Raw genomic sequence first — 15,906 nt, 5'->3', positions numbered from 1 at the left:
GAGAGAGAGAGAGAGCGAGCGCGCTGAAGTAGCCTAAGACTCTCTACACTGTTAGGAACACAGGCTGAAAAACAGACAATTGAAGTTTCAGTGATCAGTACTTTCCTTCCTGCACCTCCCCCACCCCCCAAAAAAAGCACCAGACGTGTCCCAAGAACTACGCATCCCTTTACATATATCACAGCAAACAAACACATCTCTTTCCTTTCATCTTAGGGAGAAGCAAACCTAAATTATAATATTGTCAGTTTTAGCATGATAAATTACCAAATGCATTTCAGATAAAAACCAAGATTCTTTTCATAACCCCAAGACTTTCTATATTCATTAACTTGAAAGAAAAAAAAAGTTCTGTCATTAAAAGCTAGGCTTAAAAACCAAAATGTCAAAAGTGTAAGAAGTATTCCTTTAAAATAAACTTTCCTAAGACTAGTTTAACTTCAACTAAAGAGCCCTTTTTTTTAGTTTACAAACTTTAAACAATCTTTAAAATTCACATTTGTAAGACTGTTTTAAATTATTTTAGAAAACTTTGAGAGTAAAAAAAACTGCCATTATTTAACTTTAATCTATAAAAAAGTACTAAGCTAATTTTATTAATTTTGGTAAAAATACATGTAAAATGCCTGTTTTATGAAACACATAAAATGGGCTGGAGAGATGGCTCTGCGGTTAAGAGCACCCGACTGCTCTTTCAGAGGTCCTGAGTTCAATTCCCAGCAACCACATGGTGGCTCACAACCATCTGTAAAGAGATCCGACACCCTCATCTGGTGTGTCTGAAGACAGCTACAGTGTACTTATATATAATAAATGAACAAATCTTTAAAAAAAAAGAGTTGAAACATAATGAAACACATAAAATGTTGTGAATTAAAAAAAAGCCCATAGTTATAGTCATATAGTTATAACCAAACCTCACCTTTGATACAATTCAAAGATTACTTCTTGGGCTGATGGGTAGCCCAAACCCAGATGAGTCCAAGCCCAGAACCCACATACCCACATACATGGTGAAAGGAGAAAATGGCCTCCTGAAGACTGTACTCTTATACACACACACACACACACACACACACACACACACACACACACACACTCACTCTCTCTCTCTCTCTCTCCCTCTCTCTCCCCCCTCCCTCCCTCCCTCCTTCCCTCCCTCCCAGATAGATAGATAGATAGATAGATAGATAGATAGATAGATAGATAGAAAGTGTGAAAGTCTTTTCAAAAAATCTTTACTATGGATTACTATAAAATAGTCCTCGACTCAGGAATACTATATCAACTATAAGAGTCACAGAAATAGTTACAATTTTATGAGAAATGTGCTGTCATGTGAACTTTGTAAGACACAAAGGAAGAAAATATTTTATCAGTCTCTTATTAGTTAAGAGGCCTAATGACAATGTATTCTTGACCACGTCCAGTCTTCTGTATTTCTTCCTTAGGGCTGTACTAATTTGAACTATTTCTAATCCCTACCTCAAATTAGCCACAACCCTGAGCCACCCAGTATTTCCAGGATTAGTGAAAGAAATGTTCCTACATTTTTAGTAGATAGCTGTAAAAAGGCAGTATAAGATGCTGCATTATCATTTCACAGGCAGCAAAATTTGCTCATAGTATCTTCCAGTCTGGTTTGCCATACATAGCTGATACTGTATTTGCATTTTTCCCTTTACTTTTGAAACAAGGTAAATATGGTCTAGGCTGGCTTGTATTCCCAATCCTCCCATCCTACCTCCTCATAAAGACTTCCATGCATTGCTAGTACTTGTACTTGTTGAGGCTTATTTTCTCAAATACCAACAGTAAGAAAAAAGAATTTGGGGTTTCTATTTTCAAAATTCAGACAACAGAGGATAAATTATGGGTAGCTAGTTCTATAACTAACCCCTCTCAAGGATCTTCCACTTTTTGTAGGAGAGTCCAAAATTAGTGTACATCAGCAATCCGGCCATCCCCCAACTAGTAACAGTAGTTAAAGCAGAATGAAATATGTTACATGCTTCTCAAAACCTGTAGGCAAGGAGATGAGGCACTGAAGCTTATAATTCATGCCATCAGTACATCACACTATACTCTGTAATCATAGGATTCTCCATCTTTCTTGGAGTATGTTTCTGAATCTTAAGGTTACAAAGCTCAATCCAGATCGAGACATGCTGCCATCAAGTCGGCTTCTTCCAAGACAACAGCAGTGCTGCAGCAGCCAAGGATTCAATCCTTGGCACAGATTTGCCCAAACGATACTGGCAGCGGCACTGGCTCTTCTCTTTCTATCTCGACTGTTACTATAGCTCCTTTTGCTAAATCTGCCTCTGAGTTTAGACCGGAGCTGGATGGCTCATAATCATCCAGCAGCTGCAGCTGAGCAATACTCAGCTAATTGTGGCACTGGAGCAGCTGAGAGAAGAAAAAAGAAAATATATACCCTATTGTAGTCATATACAAATGGCTGTACACAGTGTTGGTAAGACACCAACACACTTTAATAGGAACAGATTATTTCCTTTGAAGAGAAGCAGTTAGGTCTTGCTAGAGGACTTGTATTTATAGTATAAATAAGTTTAAATGTGAACCAAAGGTGACCTAGCCATGTAGCCCTCTGAACAATGGAAGATCTTACTAAAACTTCCTGTAAATATTCACACAAGGACAGAATCACAAACATCGCCTTTACAACATGGCAAAGTTCCTGTGACATATGAACTTGGCGCAGATGCAATCTCTTCTTCAGTGTTCCTTTATGACAACATAAAGTAACAAAATCAACAGCTAAAACAGCAAGCAACTACACAGAATAAATAAAGCAGCATCAGGCAGCCACTCTGCCTCTCTGAACACACCATTGTCATTGTTTCCTTCTATGACAAAAGGGTATTATTTCTTCAGACTCTACATACCTCATAAAGTGTAATTAAAGGAAAATCACTACACAATGAAGATATCATGTTAAAACTGAAATTTTTATTTGAAGCATTACTGCTTTGGGGGGAAAACTGAATGACCCTTGCTATATCAATTTTGTCATGGTACCTGATTTTCTGAAAGGTAGGTACCTGATAAAAGAACAACACCTATTTATTCAATAAACATGTTACTTACTATTTAGTACTTATATTTAAAATTAATAACACACAACATTTTCTCTCAAAACATTAAAATAACAATAAAAATCAAGAACTCAATAAGAAACATTTCTTAAAAAATTCTCTCATTACTGTACATTTGGAAGTGTATGGTATTTTCGAGTAAATTACACACACGAACTAGTATATGACACTTATGATGCAGGAAATCTAAACCTGTTAGCAAAGAAGAGCCCTTAAGCCAGACATCAATGACTAAAGGTTGTGACAGGAAACCAGATTATCCTAAAAATTAAATTACTAATTTAACCTAAGCACATTTTACATTACATTATATTTAGGCTTCTTAAAAGTATTTTTATGTAAAATATAAAACCCAGGTTAAGAGACAAACATACAAATGTATGACTTGATAAATTAAGACCAGCTCCTCCAAGACCCAAGGACAGAGAACTTTCCTACTGCTGTAGAAGTCTGGCCTTATCACAGCTGCTTCCTTCCCTCCCTATCTTTGTTTTTATGCAAATCACTTCCTTGTAGGTTTTTTTTTACAATAATAATTTGATCATTTAAATTTGCATTCCTAGACATCAGAGCCTAGCACTGTGCTTCAAAAAAAAAAAATTAGTACAGTTTCTTTCCTAAACAATAGTACTAAGACTAATAAATGATGCCCACATTGAAGTGCCTCACTGAATTGGAAGCTAAATACATTTTTTAAAAAATTACCCACAGTAAATGCTATTTACTGTTAGAATTATGCAAATTTGAACTTCAAATAAACAGGGATTAGTAGTATTTCCCTTGTACTGGGTCCCTGCTCTTTTAGCATATTCTTTTATTTACATATGCAATGAAATAAAATTTTATTTGCAGAGACAGTGCTTTTTTGAGAATTTCCTGAACTAAAAACAATGTCTGACTATATATTAATATTATTCTTTGGTCATAAGACAAATTTCACACCTATCCCAAGAAGACAGGTCAAGGCTGTAATTTCACTTTCAGTTGAACAGAAAGGAGTCAATTTTGTGGTTTGTGAAGTCAGCAAAACCTAGCTACAAAATTAAAGGTATGATAACATTACCATAGTTTTATGGTAAAGTACACATTTTAAGAGTTCTATCTTTTATCCTAGAAACATGGAATATAAATAGTCTTGTATTTAAGTTTCAATCAAAAGCAAACTCTCTCTCCCTCACCAAATTTAGGACCCACTGAAATGTCAACCAGCATTTACATTTTCACTGAGGTTTTGCTGGTATTCAAAAATAAGATATAGCTAAATGCTGACATAGCAAGAAGAAGAGAAAAAAATTCCTGAGGAACAACTTTCCTACAGTTGTGTTCTCTCTCATACGTGATGCATTTAAGAACTTTGGCTTTTAATTTAACATCCCCTATCCTCCCACTCAAAATGTTTCCAGTCCACAACCATTGTGCTGGTTAATAGAGGTAGCATGCATTCAGCCTTAAATGGAGTCACATATGCACACTTAGTGACATTTTCATTAGTATGTAATTTAAATTTAGATTAAATTTAAACACAGGATGTTTAAACACTTTCAATTGTCAAGATACTTTTAGTATAGTAATTTTACATAATGCACGAATATACTAAACCACAATATCCTGTGAAATCACTAATGTAAAAAACACAGCTGTGGAACACACGAGAGAGGTACTACGTTATGTTTCAACTGCAGACTTTTCCTTTATTTATTTCGATAACTGTCATTAGTCATTCCACTGCTGTTTCAATCACTTATGCAAAGAATAACCACATCAAAACTACGCTGTACCCCCATTCACTACAGCAATCCCTATGCTAGAAACGATATTCCCACTTTCTTAAAACAACTCTTTCCCAAGCCCAATAGAGCAAAAGCTGGAAGCAATTATCAGGAAGCAAAAAACGCTCAAACAAAATTTTCGTTAACAGAGGAGGACAGAGAGCCGAACCCAAGGGAAGGCGGAGTGGCTTGACACCTTAAAAGTGGCCACTGATTGTAACATGTCCCAACACCCTCAAAACCAAACAAAGGAAAACTTTATAAACACGTCGTGGTTTTCAATCAAACCAAGCACAACTCGCCGCTCACTCTCTCGCCTCCCGCGTTCCACTCCTCGCTCCGGACAGTTGCTGCGGGCGTCCGGCGACACAGACCTCCAGCCGCTAGGACGATAAGGGGCCGCTCCCCTACCTCAGGGTCGCGAGTGACTCCACGCCCTTCAGGACTCAGGGTGCAGCGGCGGCACCACAGAGGCTGGATCACTGCACGGACTCCCGCAGGATCGGGAAGTACTGGACAAGGGCGGGGACCGAGGCACTGGGCAAGCAGGTAGTGAGCCCAGGAGACACGCCCGCCCGCCGGCCGGACCGGGGGAGGGGAGAAGTTTCTCCTCAACTTCCAGACTCCCCGCCCGGCAGGCGGACAGAGCCGGGAGCGGCGGCGCCTCGAAAAGCCGGGGAGCAGGAGGGCGGATGCCGAGGCCTAGAGCAGCCCGGCCAGGGTCAGTCGCCTACGTTGCGAGGCCACGCCGCGAGCTTACCTGGGTCCGGCCGCACTCGCACGGGTCGCCTCGGGGAGAAGGCGGCCGGCCGAGGCGGACGCCCGCGGGGCCCTCTCCCTTCTCCACCTCCTGCTTGCGGGGCGCCGGGAGGCAGCGACGGCCGCACAGCCGGCCCGGGACGCGTTACTTGAGGAGGAGGGAATTCCCGGGCGCCCGCACCCCACGGCCTCCCTCTCTCCTCCTCTCGCCGCCGGCCCCGCCCCTCCGCTCCCGACTGGGGCGGCCGCGCGCCGGGCAGGGGTTGCGGCTACCTGCGCGCGCCCGCTCACCGGAACTCGCGCCCTGCTGCTTGCTTGGAGCGCCTTCCGGCGCGGGAGCTCTGCGCGGGGTCCGCGGGCGGCTGGGAGGCCTGTCAGTGTCACGCCTGCCGGCCCAACATGGCGGCGGGGGCTGGGCGGGCTCCTGAGGGGGCGTGAGGAGAAAGCAGTCTGTGGTTCCCTGCCTGCCCGCGCGCGGACTACCTCTACGAGCGAAGCAGGGCTCCGCCTGGCTCACGGAAACACCGAAGAGTGTGGGGCTTTGTTTTGGGAGGGTGGTCGGGGTTGGGGCTCTTTGGAGAGAGGTTGACTGTTCGTTTCTCAACGTTGTGTCTCCGCACCCTTTGTCACTAATAGTAAAATCTCAGTCCAACCGCGAGAGCCACCGGGGCGGTGCTGACACCTTGGTCGCGGTCCAAAAACGTTCTCGTTTGGCCTTTCCTTAGCTGGGATCCTGTCCCTGCCCCAGAAGCTTCCTGTTGACTGTAGGTCGAACCAGCCTTGCCGGGAGTGGAACCGAAGCTGAGTTGTGTTGGCAACTCTCCCAGGAATGGTGGCTTTCACTTAGCGTGGGACAGCATTTTATTTGATCCTAGTAATAGGGAACCCGAACAGGCACTGTGACTCTGCTTGAGGGCAATGGAAACTGAGGTTAGGGCCCCCCAAAGTGAAGAAGTCACAATGAAAGGGTTTTCTCTTCCTCAGGAGGCCTTGCATCTTTTTCTACTTGCCTTGTAGAAAAAGTAAGGGTTCAGGAGGAACTGGGGTAAAGATGAAAGTCAAGGTCAAGAGACTAAATCTAGATGTATTTCTGCTAAAGGCACATCTGCCTTATCACACTCTTAATTTCCCTTTTGTATTTCCTCTTTGATGGGGTTATTCGAAGTATTAATGTGGGACTCTTGGTTTCCTTTGTGGTTTTCAGCGAAGTTCAGCATCATCTTTGGCATATTCTAAATAGCACCATCGACTCTGTCAGTATTCTGGTATTCTAGGAACTTAAATGCACACAGTTTTAAAAAGTTTCTTCAAAGAAAGGGATGGGAATCCACATGAGCACCTACGTGTGATGTAGAATGGTGATTTATTTTGCCATTGACTGAGACATTACGTTTTATATATAAACATACTCCATTTTTCTTTAAACTAGAACATTAATTACTTGAGCTGTTGCCTTTCTAAACCTTCAGATAAAATAGAAATATATTTGTGTCCCTAAACTCTCCCAATTTCAAAAACAACATACACAAATCCTCTCAATGTTTGAATTTGTTTGTATCTTATTTTGTTTTACTTTGCTCTCTTTTTTGAGACAGGGTCTTGTATAGCCCAGGCTAGCTTTGAATTTGCTGTGTAGCTGAGGATGACCTTGAGCCCCTCCTTCTGCCTCTACCTCCCAGTTTCTCGGGTTATGTTTAGGTTCTAGCACACACAATTTCTGTATTTTAAGGTAGGGAGAGGGTATCAAAAATACACCTACAACTTACAGGTTACAGTTAATGGCTATTAATTTTAGAAATGTTCTTAAAGATGGTGACAGAATCTGGGAAACTTTGCTGGGAAGTTTTGGTGTTATACAAATTAGTTGTAGCTAAAAAACCTGTTTGTGAAATGGACAAGTGAGTGTCCGCTCATATTTCCCTCTTCACAGTGTTATAGTGAGATAAGGAGCTATCTTGAAACCTCTGAGAAAATCAGCACTGGGCAGGAAGGAGAAGGTCAGCGGAAAGTTTGAACAATATTAGGTATTTTCTAAAACTAAGGTGTTCTTACTCATTAAAGTTTGCTGGAAGCTTGAATTATTAGAAGTTGAACTGATGAGCAATGGAACCTGTGATTCTGGCTGGAAATGCTTTTTTTTTTTTAAGGACAAAGTGCTATCAGGGAGAGATCTGCCCCCTTCTGGTAATGAGTTTCTCTTCCTGTAACAGTGGAAAGCCAGCTGCTCTATACAGGGTACATGCACTGTATGATCTCAACCATCTCTACCACCAGACAAACTTTTCAAGATACCTTTTACCCCTTAGGAGCAGGATATCCTTGTAACTACATGGCACCTGTCTGTACTGTCTTGGCTTTGCTTTTTTCCAGGGGGCCATGCCTACTCCAGGTCTCCAACTAGAAGCACAAGAGCCTCCCTAAGCTAAGATTCATATGTTCAGGCATTTCTTCTTGAGTGTGAGGCTCATTATACCAAGCACTCTGAAGCAGTACAGTTCATTAGTTACTCAAACTTTGTGTTTTCATGACCTTGTAGTAAATATGGTGGATTTGTTTTCCCTTCCTCTCAACTGGGCAAGGGTTGTCTAAGAAAGCCAGAATAGCAGATACACATACCCTACAAATGAATATTTTTATACAAAATTAAGCAAATTAACCCAGTCTTCTTGCTGCTTTTTATTGCTTTCTCTAGCTTTTAATTATGTAGCTACCTGGTCTACATTCTTACAGTTTTACTCCTGCTTTCTGTCCGTCTTCAGATCCAGGGATGTTTTGTGACAGTCTAGTTTTTGCTTTGGTATCTACTCTGGGGTCCATTGACATTCTGACTTCAACCCTTCCAAGTTCTTTTTCAGCTTGGACCCAGTCTTACAACAAAATACCTACTTTCAACTCTAGCTCTTGCTATTCACTCTGCGTGCTCCACTAGGAAGGCTTGCCTACTTTTTGAGCTCATACTTCAAGTTGACACTTCATTCTGCTCTCGTGTAACAGTAACTTGGAAACTTGTACTTGATACCTTTTGTGAGTTCCTGTGTAGATTGTGAGAATTAGTCTTCTACCGGTAGTTGGAAGTTAAGCCTGCTCTTTGAATATCTGTACTACTAATATTAGGCTTCAACATGGAATTTGGGGTATTTATATTTAATTTGGGGAAAGGAATGTGCTATGGTGCTTGGGAAGGTAAGCAACAGCTTATGAAAGTTGGTTCCTCCTATTACCATGTGGGTCCCAGAGACTGAATGTGGGTCCTCAGGTTTTGAAGCAAGTACCTTTACTAGCTGACACATCTCTCTAGCCCTCTAGAATTTGGAGTTTTGAAAGTAACTCAGGTTATTCTTAGCAGCTATGGTATATTTTAGAGTCTAATGGCAGAAGTATGAATAACTACCAGCAATAGCCAATGAGTGTCTTGAATCTCAGACCATCCCTGTATCAGACCTGGACTCCCCATATCTTCCTGGTTTCCTACTGAGCCTGCTTCTCCAGCCTTCCTGTTGATTCTCTGAACTTCCTTCAATAAATTCCTTTTCAGGTTAAAATAAGTAGAAAGTCCGTTCTTTGCAAGTAAGAAACTCAAATTAGACCCCAGCTCTTAGCAGGTGGAGGTAAAGAATCAAGCTATCTACCGTTACACACTGAGTTTCAAGCCATTCTAGACTCAACCTGTCTCAACAAGAAGTCCCAGAAAACAAAACTAAAGCAAAACAAAATACAATTTAGTGTCTTCTACTTTGTATTGCTGACTGTCACCTCAGCTCTGAGGGCAGGATTTCCTGCTTTCTGTACAGACTAGGGGTGGGACACTTAAAGGGGAACCAATTTTCACAGAGACGGATAAAGTAGCAGCACAGCCAGAGTGGAGATAGGAGCTTAAGGAATTGTAACACAGATTAATGTAATTCTTGCCAGGCATAAAGCTGACAGATCAGTCCTCTTACCTACATGAGGCAGTCAAGGCTCTCAGATCATGGCATCACTTTCGCCCTGAGCACTAACTCAAACCTCAGACTCCTGCTCAGCACAATTTTGACAGCAGCTACTTTCCTCCCACAAACTGTGTTTGTGGTTTGTATAGTTTTTCTTGAATGTTTGGCCTGTGTTTTCTGGTATCTGCAGCTGATGTGTAATAATATTGTCAGTGTTTCTGGCCATGAGTTTAAATTCCACTAAATTGCTACCAGTTTGTTACTTCTGAAGATATTTACACATAGATTAGGACAAGTAGAATCTTCTTGAAGGCAAGAAATTGAAGTTAGAATGTTTATCAGAACTGAGAGTTTGGAAAAGAAACTAAAAAAAAAAAAAAAAAAAAAAGAAAGGAAACTAAATCAGGCTCCTCTATCTTTAAAGTTCATTGAATGGGACCATAAAGCATAAAAGGGAACTTTTTATAATTAGATGTTTTTCAAGGTGGTGCTAGCTTGGGCTTTAAACAATGTGTCTAGAATGTATACTTTTCAAACTTTCTTTAAAATCTCATTTCTAAAGCTGGATAGATTTTGTTGCAACTTTAGCTACAAAGACCAAATATGTCTCATATATATATATATATATATACATATGTATATATATGTCCAATATATATGACCAAATTTTAAACTTTGACTCATCATACCTTAGCTACAATGTCTTTAATGCTTTAACAAAATGTATTCACTTTTCTTTGACTTGTATGTGAGTAGAGCTTCTGATGAGTTGAAAATGTTCACTTTTTCCTTACTAAAAAGAAACACATAGTGATGCTTGCCTTTAATCCCAGCACTCGGGAGGCAGAAGTCAACACAGACAAACCCTATCTTGAAAAGCAAAAGAGACACATATACATTAATTTTTTAAAGCAAACCCATACTTTGGGGAAATGTGCTTTAAGTATGTGAATGAATGTATTAATCAAATCAGCAATGCAGATAGTAAAATTGATAAAAATATTACCAACAATCACCAAAGTAGTAGCTGCCTTTTATTGAGCTCCAGGCAATGCACAGGGCTTGTCTACAGCATTCCTTGAATCCCCAGACTATCCTTGGAGGTTAGCAGCCTTGTTTTCAGATTGGAGTTCTCAGGCTTTGAGAGAGAAGTTAAACACAATGAGAGAAGCCACTCCAAAATCTTTATGATTCAAAAAAAATTTACCCTCTCTAACAACAAGAATTATTTTTAAATTTTATTTCAATGACCATGTAAAACCACAGTTATTTCTCCCCAATTCTAGAATACCAGATAAATTGCTCATAGGAAAATACATATTTGAAGCTGAGTATGGTACACACATCTGTAATTCCAGCACCTGGGACCTTGGGATAATAGTGAAATCTTCTCTCAAAAATAAATAATTTAAAAATACACAACAAAGAAGTGTGGGGTTCTATAAACTCATAGAAAATTCTATTTCAATCCTTTATCCATAAGGAAGGTTGGGGGAAAAATGTATGATTCTAGTCTTAAAAGAACTCATTTAACTAAAAAGAAGAATCAGATAAGGCTTTCTGATGACTAATTTTGTGCAGTTATTCACTCGAACTTCCACTAAAACCTGTATACACCATGGTTTTCAAGCAAAACCAAATACCTAAAAAATAATTGTATATAAAACAATCATCTTACCAAATGAAAAGTACCTGCTAATATTTCCATTTTAATCTGCCAAGCTGAGCTGACCACAGTTAAGCTTTGCTTGATAACCATAGTGGTAAGTGTTGGGGTCAGGAAATCACCACACAAACCTCTCAAACACTGACCACAGTCAAATGGGGGATGGTTTATTGAATGCCACGCCCCAAAACTGTTCAATTAGGCCCACAGATCAAACTCAGGAGATGACTGCAACACTAGGTCAAGATGCTATGGGCTTTTTAAGCCTGAGATCTTCAGACATCTGTTTCAAGTGGTTCTACCAATCAGAATTTAGGGATAGGGGTTTCCTAAGGAATGTCTTTGTTGTGCACTTATCCTGCTCCCATTGTTTGGAGTACTTAACTGTGGCAGGGGACTTGCCTTGTCTAACATTCATGTCTTAACTTGCCAACCAGGTTGTCAGTTACTCACATACATGTCTTTCTGCCAAGTAGGATATCAGTTCCCAGGGAGGTCTTAGGAACTTAAACTTTACTCAATCCTTACAAAAGTGGAAGTCTTATTCCAAAGGTTTCTTATATTGGTACAGGTGTCTCTCTCATGTTGGAGTCCATCCCAGGGGCAGTTTATGAAAGTAAATACCACAGAAATTCATACACAGGTGCAGGAAGTGCTGCTGGGTAGTTGGTTTGGGTCCAAGCTTATTGTGGCTAACTATACAAATCAGTTCTAAATGACTTCTGTTGTGACTGGTTTCCAAGAACACCAAAGCACAGAACATCCTATTAGCACAAGAAACAGCGTATAAGAAAGTTTCCTTGTGACATTAGTAACAGCACAAAATGGCAGGCTAGACAAGTAATAGTTACCTAGGCCTTCACATTCTACCCAGGCCTTAACAATAAGACCCAGTAACAGTTAATAACATAATGTGAGGTAATATTTTAATGTCTTAAGTAGATTTATTCATAAAACATTTACAAAGCACTACCTAGCAGATTATATTTTAGTCTATATTAAACATTTTATGATTTTTATTAACTTAGAGAAACATGATAGTGAGACATATACTGAAATCCAAAATACAACATAGAGGAAACTTCCAAAGAGTATTGGGGCCTATGTTTCTAGAGAAAAATGATACTCTACAGTTTTATATATTAAAAGCATTCTTTTAGTGCTAATTGATGGCAGCACACACCTTTAATCCCAGCACTCAGGGGTAAGGTTAGGCAGAGGTGAGGTAGATCCCTTAATTTAACACCAGCCTGGTCTATAGTGCAAGTTCCTGAACACTCAAGGCTACACATTGAAATCCTGTCTTGAAAAACAAACCCTTTTAGAAATACTCATGAAAGTCATTATGGTTTAAATGTCTTAAAATAAAAACCCTAGACACTATTATTCAACTGCCTTATATAGTTTTATCACCACCCATTTTTGTATCTTCAGCATGAGCTAATCCTCAACCACTTCACATTATCTGAACTCTGTGTTGTGATGAGTTTACCTGGCCAGATATTCTTATGAAGTCTCAAAACTGCATTCTAAAGAATTAGCAACTGTACTGATGATTCAAATCATATATGATGACTCTCACAGTTTAGAGGATGCTATTTGAATAACATAAACATGATCATCTCACAGAGATTTTCCATATGAAAACCATATAATTTTGGAATAAAAAGCACATTAATATTGGTATTGGTGCTTGCTTTATGTAAAAATTATTCTAGTAAGTTAAAACTGAAGGAAAGGAAAAGACTAAGAAATGGACATTTTAGGAAAAACAAAACAAAAAAAATAGATTAGAAAGTCAGTTTATGTTATGGGGAATGATGTAAAATTTATCTGAACTTGTGTCCAGGAAATTCTTTTGGTTCTTCTTAAATCTTTTAGGATTATATTGTTGAATAGATTTTATTTTAAAACCTTGAATTAGAAAAATTCTTTTATAAAAGGCTCCAGAAAAAACAGCTTCTTTAAGGTTTTTTAAAGCCTCACACATTCTCTGTAAAAGCACCAGTCTCATTCCTTTAAGATGATGTATGTCCAAAGAACAAAGCATTTCCTGAGTCTGTTTCAAGCACATAGTACTCATCCCTGAGTGCTGGCCATGTCTTCTCCAGAGGCTGGAAGGGATGGGGTTGTGGGAAGAAAAATACAGAAATCTATATGAAACTTTAAGGTTGTTTTTAGCACACAGTTATTCAAAATCCTATGAGCTATTTGATAAATTTGATTCTTTAGACATGCTTATTTACCTTTAAGATAATCAGTGTGAATATCCATATAAGGCTATGATAGTCTAAAAACCATTGGATTCTGAATAAATTAAATATGAGCGAGTAAATTTCCCAGTTCTTAGAATGTCAGTTTTTCTGCTCTAAAATGAAAGAATTGAAACAAATACTTTTTGAACTTCACATTAACAATTCCTTATTGAATAATAAAAACCAATTCGTGAGTGGCAATCAAAATCCTTTAAAAATTGAAGCAAAGAACTATCCAAGCACTATGTACACCATGCTTTGTAAAACATTTGCTTTGTATACGTGTAAGTTATGTCAATACATTTCCACCACGCAATAAAAACGTTAAAAACTATATCACTGGTTCATAATGTGCTTCTTATATAATTTAGTCATCCTAAACTATATGATTTGTAAGTACTAGATTCTCCATGAATTTTTTTAAAACTCACAGGTAGTATTTTTAATATTTGGCAATGTGCCATACATTGTTCTCAAGTTTCTATGTATTAAGTCAATCTTCACAATCGCCTAGGAAGCAGATTTTTTTAATTTAATTTAATTTTATCTTTTGTTTTTTTAGGACAATTTCTCTGTGTAGCCTTGGCTGTCTTGCAACTCACTCAGTAAACTAGGCTGGCCTCCAACTCAAGAGATCTACTTGCCTCTGCCTCCCAAGTGCTGGGATTAAAGGTGTGTGCAACTATTCCTGGCTAGAAAATTATTTTTAAATTTCATTCAAGAGGCAGATAAATGAGAAAAAGGAAAATTAATCATTAAGACAAAAAAAATCATTCACCAAAAGGAAGAGTGCTGGAAATTGAGTAGAAATGGTTTATTTTTAAAACTACCATTTGACTATTATGAACTATCTAGAATTCTCACGATATTTTTTAAGTTTAAAACTGACATAAACTCTTTTAATCCTTCATTTTCAAAATACATATTTTTGGTGGTAAATATTATTAAAAAATAAATATTTTGCTGATAGGGAATAAATTTGTTGGAGACCCCACTATAGGGGATGGGAGAAGAATAGCCTTTCAAGTTAGTTTAGCCCATCAGTCCTTTGTTGTGTTAAAGGTTTCCACTGAGTATCAGAAACTGTAAAATACAAATAAATTAACAGGTGTCTCTATATTAAGAATCCTTCCTTAAGAAGAAAACTTGTGTAATTCTATTTCTCTTAATATGAAGACTCCTTTGAGGTTGGTGTACAACTGAAGGTTTGAATGTGTGCTCAGTATATGCAACAGGAAAAAGGCCTTGACTTCAGTCCCCAGGACAGTTAAAGGATCTGGACACTATGCTACATTCCTCTAACCTCAGAACCTCAGAGACTAAGGCGATGTTTAAAGCTAACTTTGGCTATATAGTTTCAAAAATGTTTCTTTCCCTTTAGCCTTAGTTCAGCTGAATTTGGGCACAAACACGTCCACTGCGTATACTGAGATCAGAATTATTTTAATTAGCTGTTTAAAAGGGCAAATGATGATAGCATGCCTGAGAATTGAAAATTAGATGAATGGCTGAAATGTTTCTTCTTAAAGTATAAATTTCTATTTCTCTGTCTTCCTCCTTTTCTTTTAATGATGTCTCTATTCCATGTACACACATGTTCCTCCTCTTGTAATGATTCAATAACACGCTTCTTTTTTGTGAGACCTCTTTGTCAAGGAGTTCCCAGAGTCTTGGCAAGAATATATATATGTATACATATATATATGTATATATATATATGCATCTATATATATATAAGAATATATATATATATGTGTGTGTGTGGTGTGTGTGGTGTGTGTGTGTGTGTGTGTGTAAGTGTGTGTGTGTGTATAAGCTTACTTGAGTCTTTTTTAAAAGTAAATAGACCCCACTACGTGGTTTTGTTTGCTTGTTTCATTGCAAGCATACTGAACCTCAGTTAAATTATTGATAGAAGATCTAGCTTCAGTTAGATGATTTCTCTGACAAACGCATGGCAGTTCCCTTTGTTTCAGGACTCTGAAGCCTCTCTTTGAGTCCTGTCTTAGGTTTTCCATTGCTGTGAAGAGACACCATGACCAAGGCAATTCTTATAAAGGACAATATTTATTAGGGGCTGGCTCACAGGCTCAGAGGTTCAGTCCATTATCATCATGGCAGGAAGCATGGCAGCATCCAGGCAGGCACTGTGCTGGAGAAGCCAAGAGTTGTACGTTTTGATCTGAAGGCAGTCAGGAGAAGACTGTCTTCCAGGCAGCTAAGAGAAGGGTCTTGAAGCCCACCCACAGTGACACATTTCCTCCAACAAAGCCATACCTACACAACAAGGCCATACCTCCTAATGATGCCACATTAGGGGCAAGCAAACCCCACAACCATCATACGTCGTTTGCATGTATTTAATGTACTTAGATTGTTGACATTACTTGAGGACATGTAAGATATTTA

At 39.0% G+C, this 15,906-nt stretch overlaps 1 protein-coding gene across 8 annotated transcripts in view; it reads right to left on the bottom strand.

Moving 5' to 3' along the window:
- The window catches only part of Yes1 (YES proto-oncogene 1, Src family tyrosine kinase), a 75,915-nt gene extending 69,867 nt beyond the window's left edge, over positions 1 to 6,048 (bottom strand). For 2 of the 8 annotated variants that reach the window (NM_033298.2, NM_001398584.1), the window contains exon 1: positions 5,649 to 5,863. The gene's annotated coding sequence lies outside the window, so the exon portion shown is untranslated. Of the gene's footprint in view, positions 1 to 5,197; positions 5,864 to 5,938 lie in introns of those variants that run through there. The other 6 variants (XM_087564756.1, NM_001398585.1, XM_087564755.1 and 3 more) reach the window with 6 other exon arrangements.
- Between the last annotated feature and the right edge of the window lie 9,858 nt (positions 6,049 to 15,906).

Source organism: Rattus norvegicus, chromosome 9 (assembly GCF_021556685.1).
Source record: "Rattus norvegicus strain SHRSP/BbbUtx chromosome 9, alternate assembly SHRSP_T2T, whole genome shotgun sequence".
NCBI classification, from domain to species: domain Eukaryota; kingdom Metazoa; phylum Chordata; class Mammalia; order Rodentia; family Muridae; genus Rattus; species Rattus norvegicus.
This window is presented reverse-complemented; position numbering and strand designations above follow the sequence as displayed.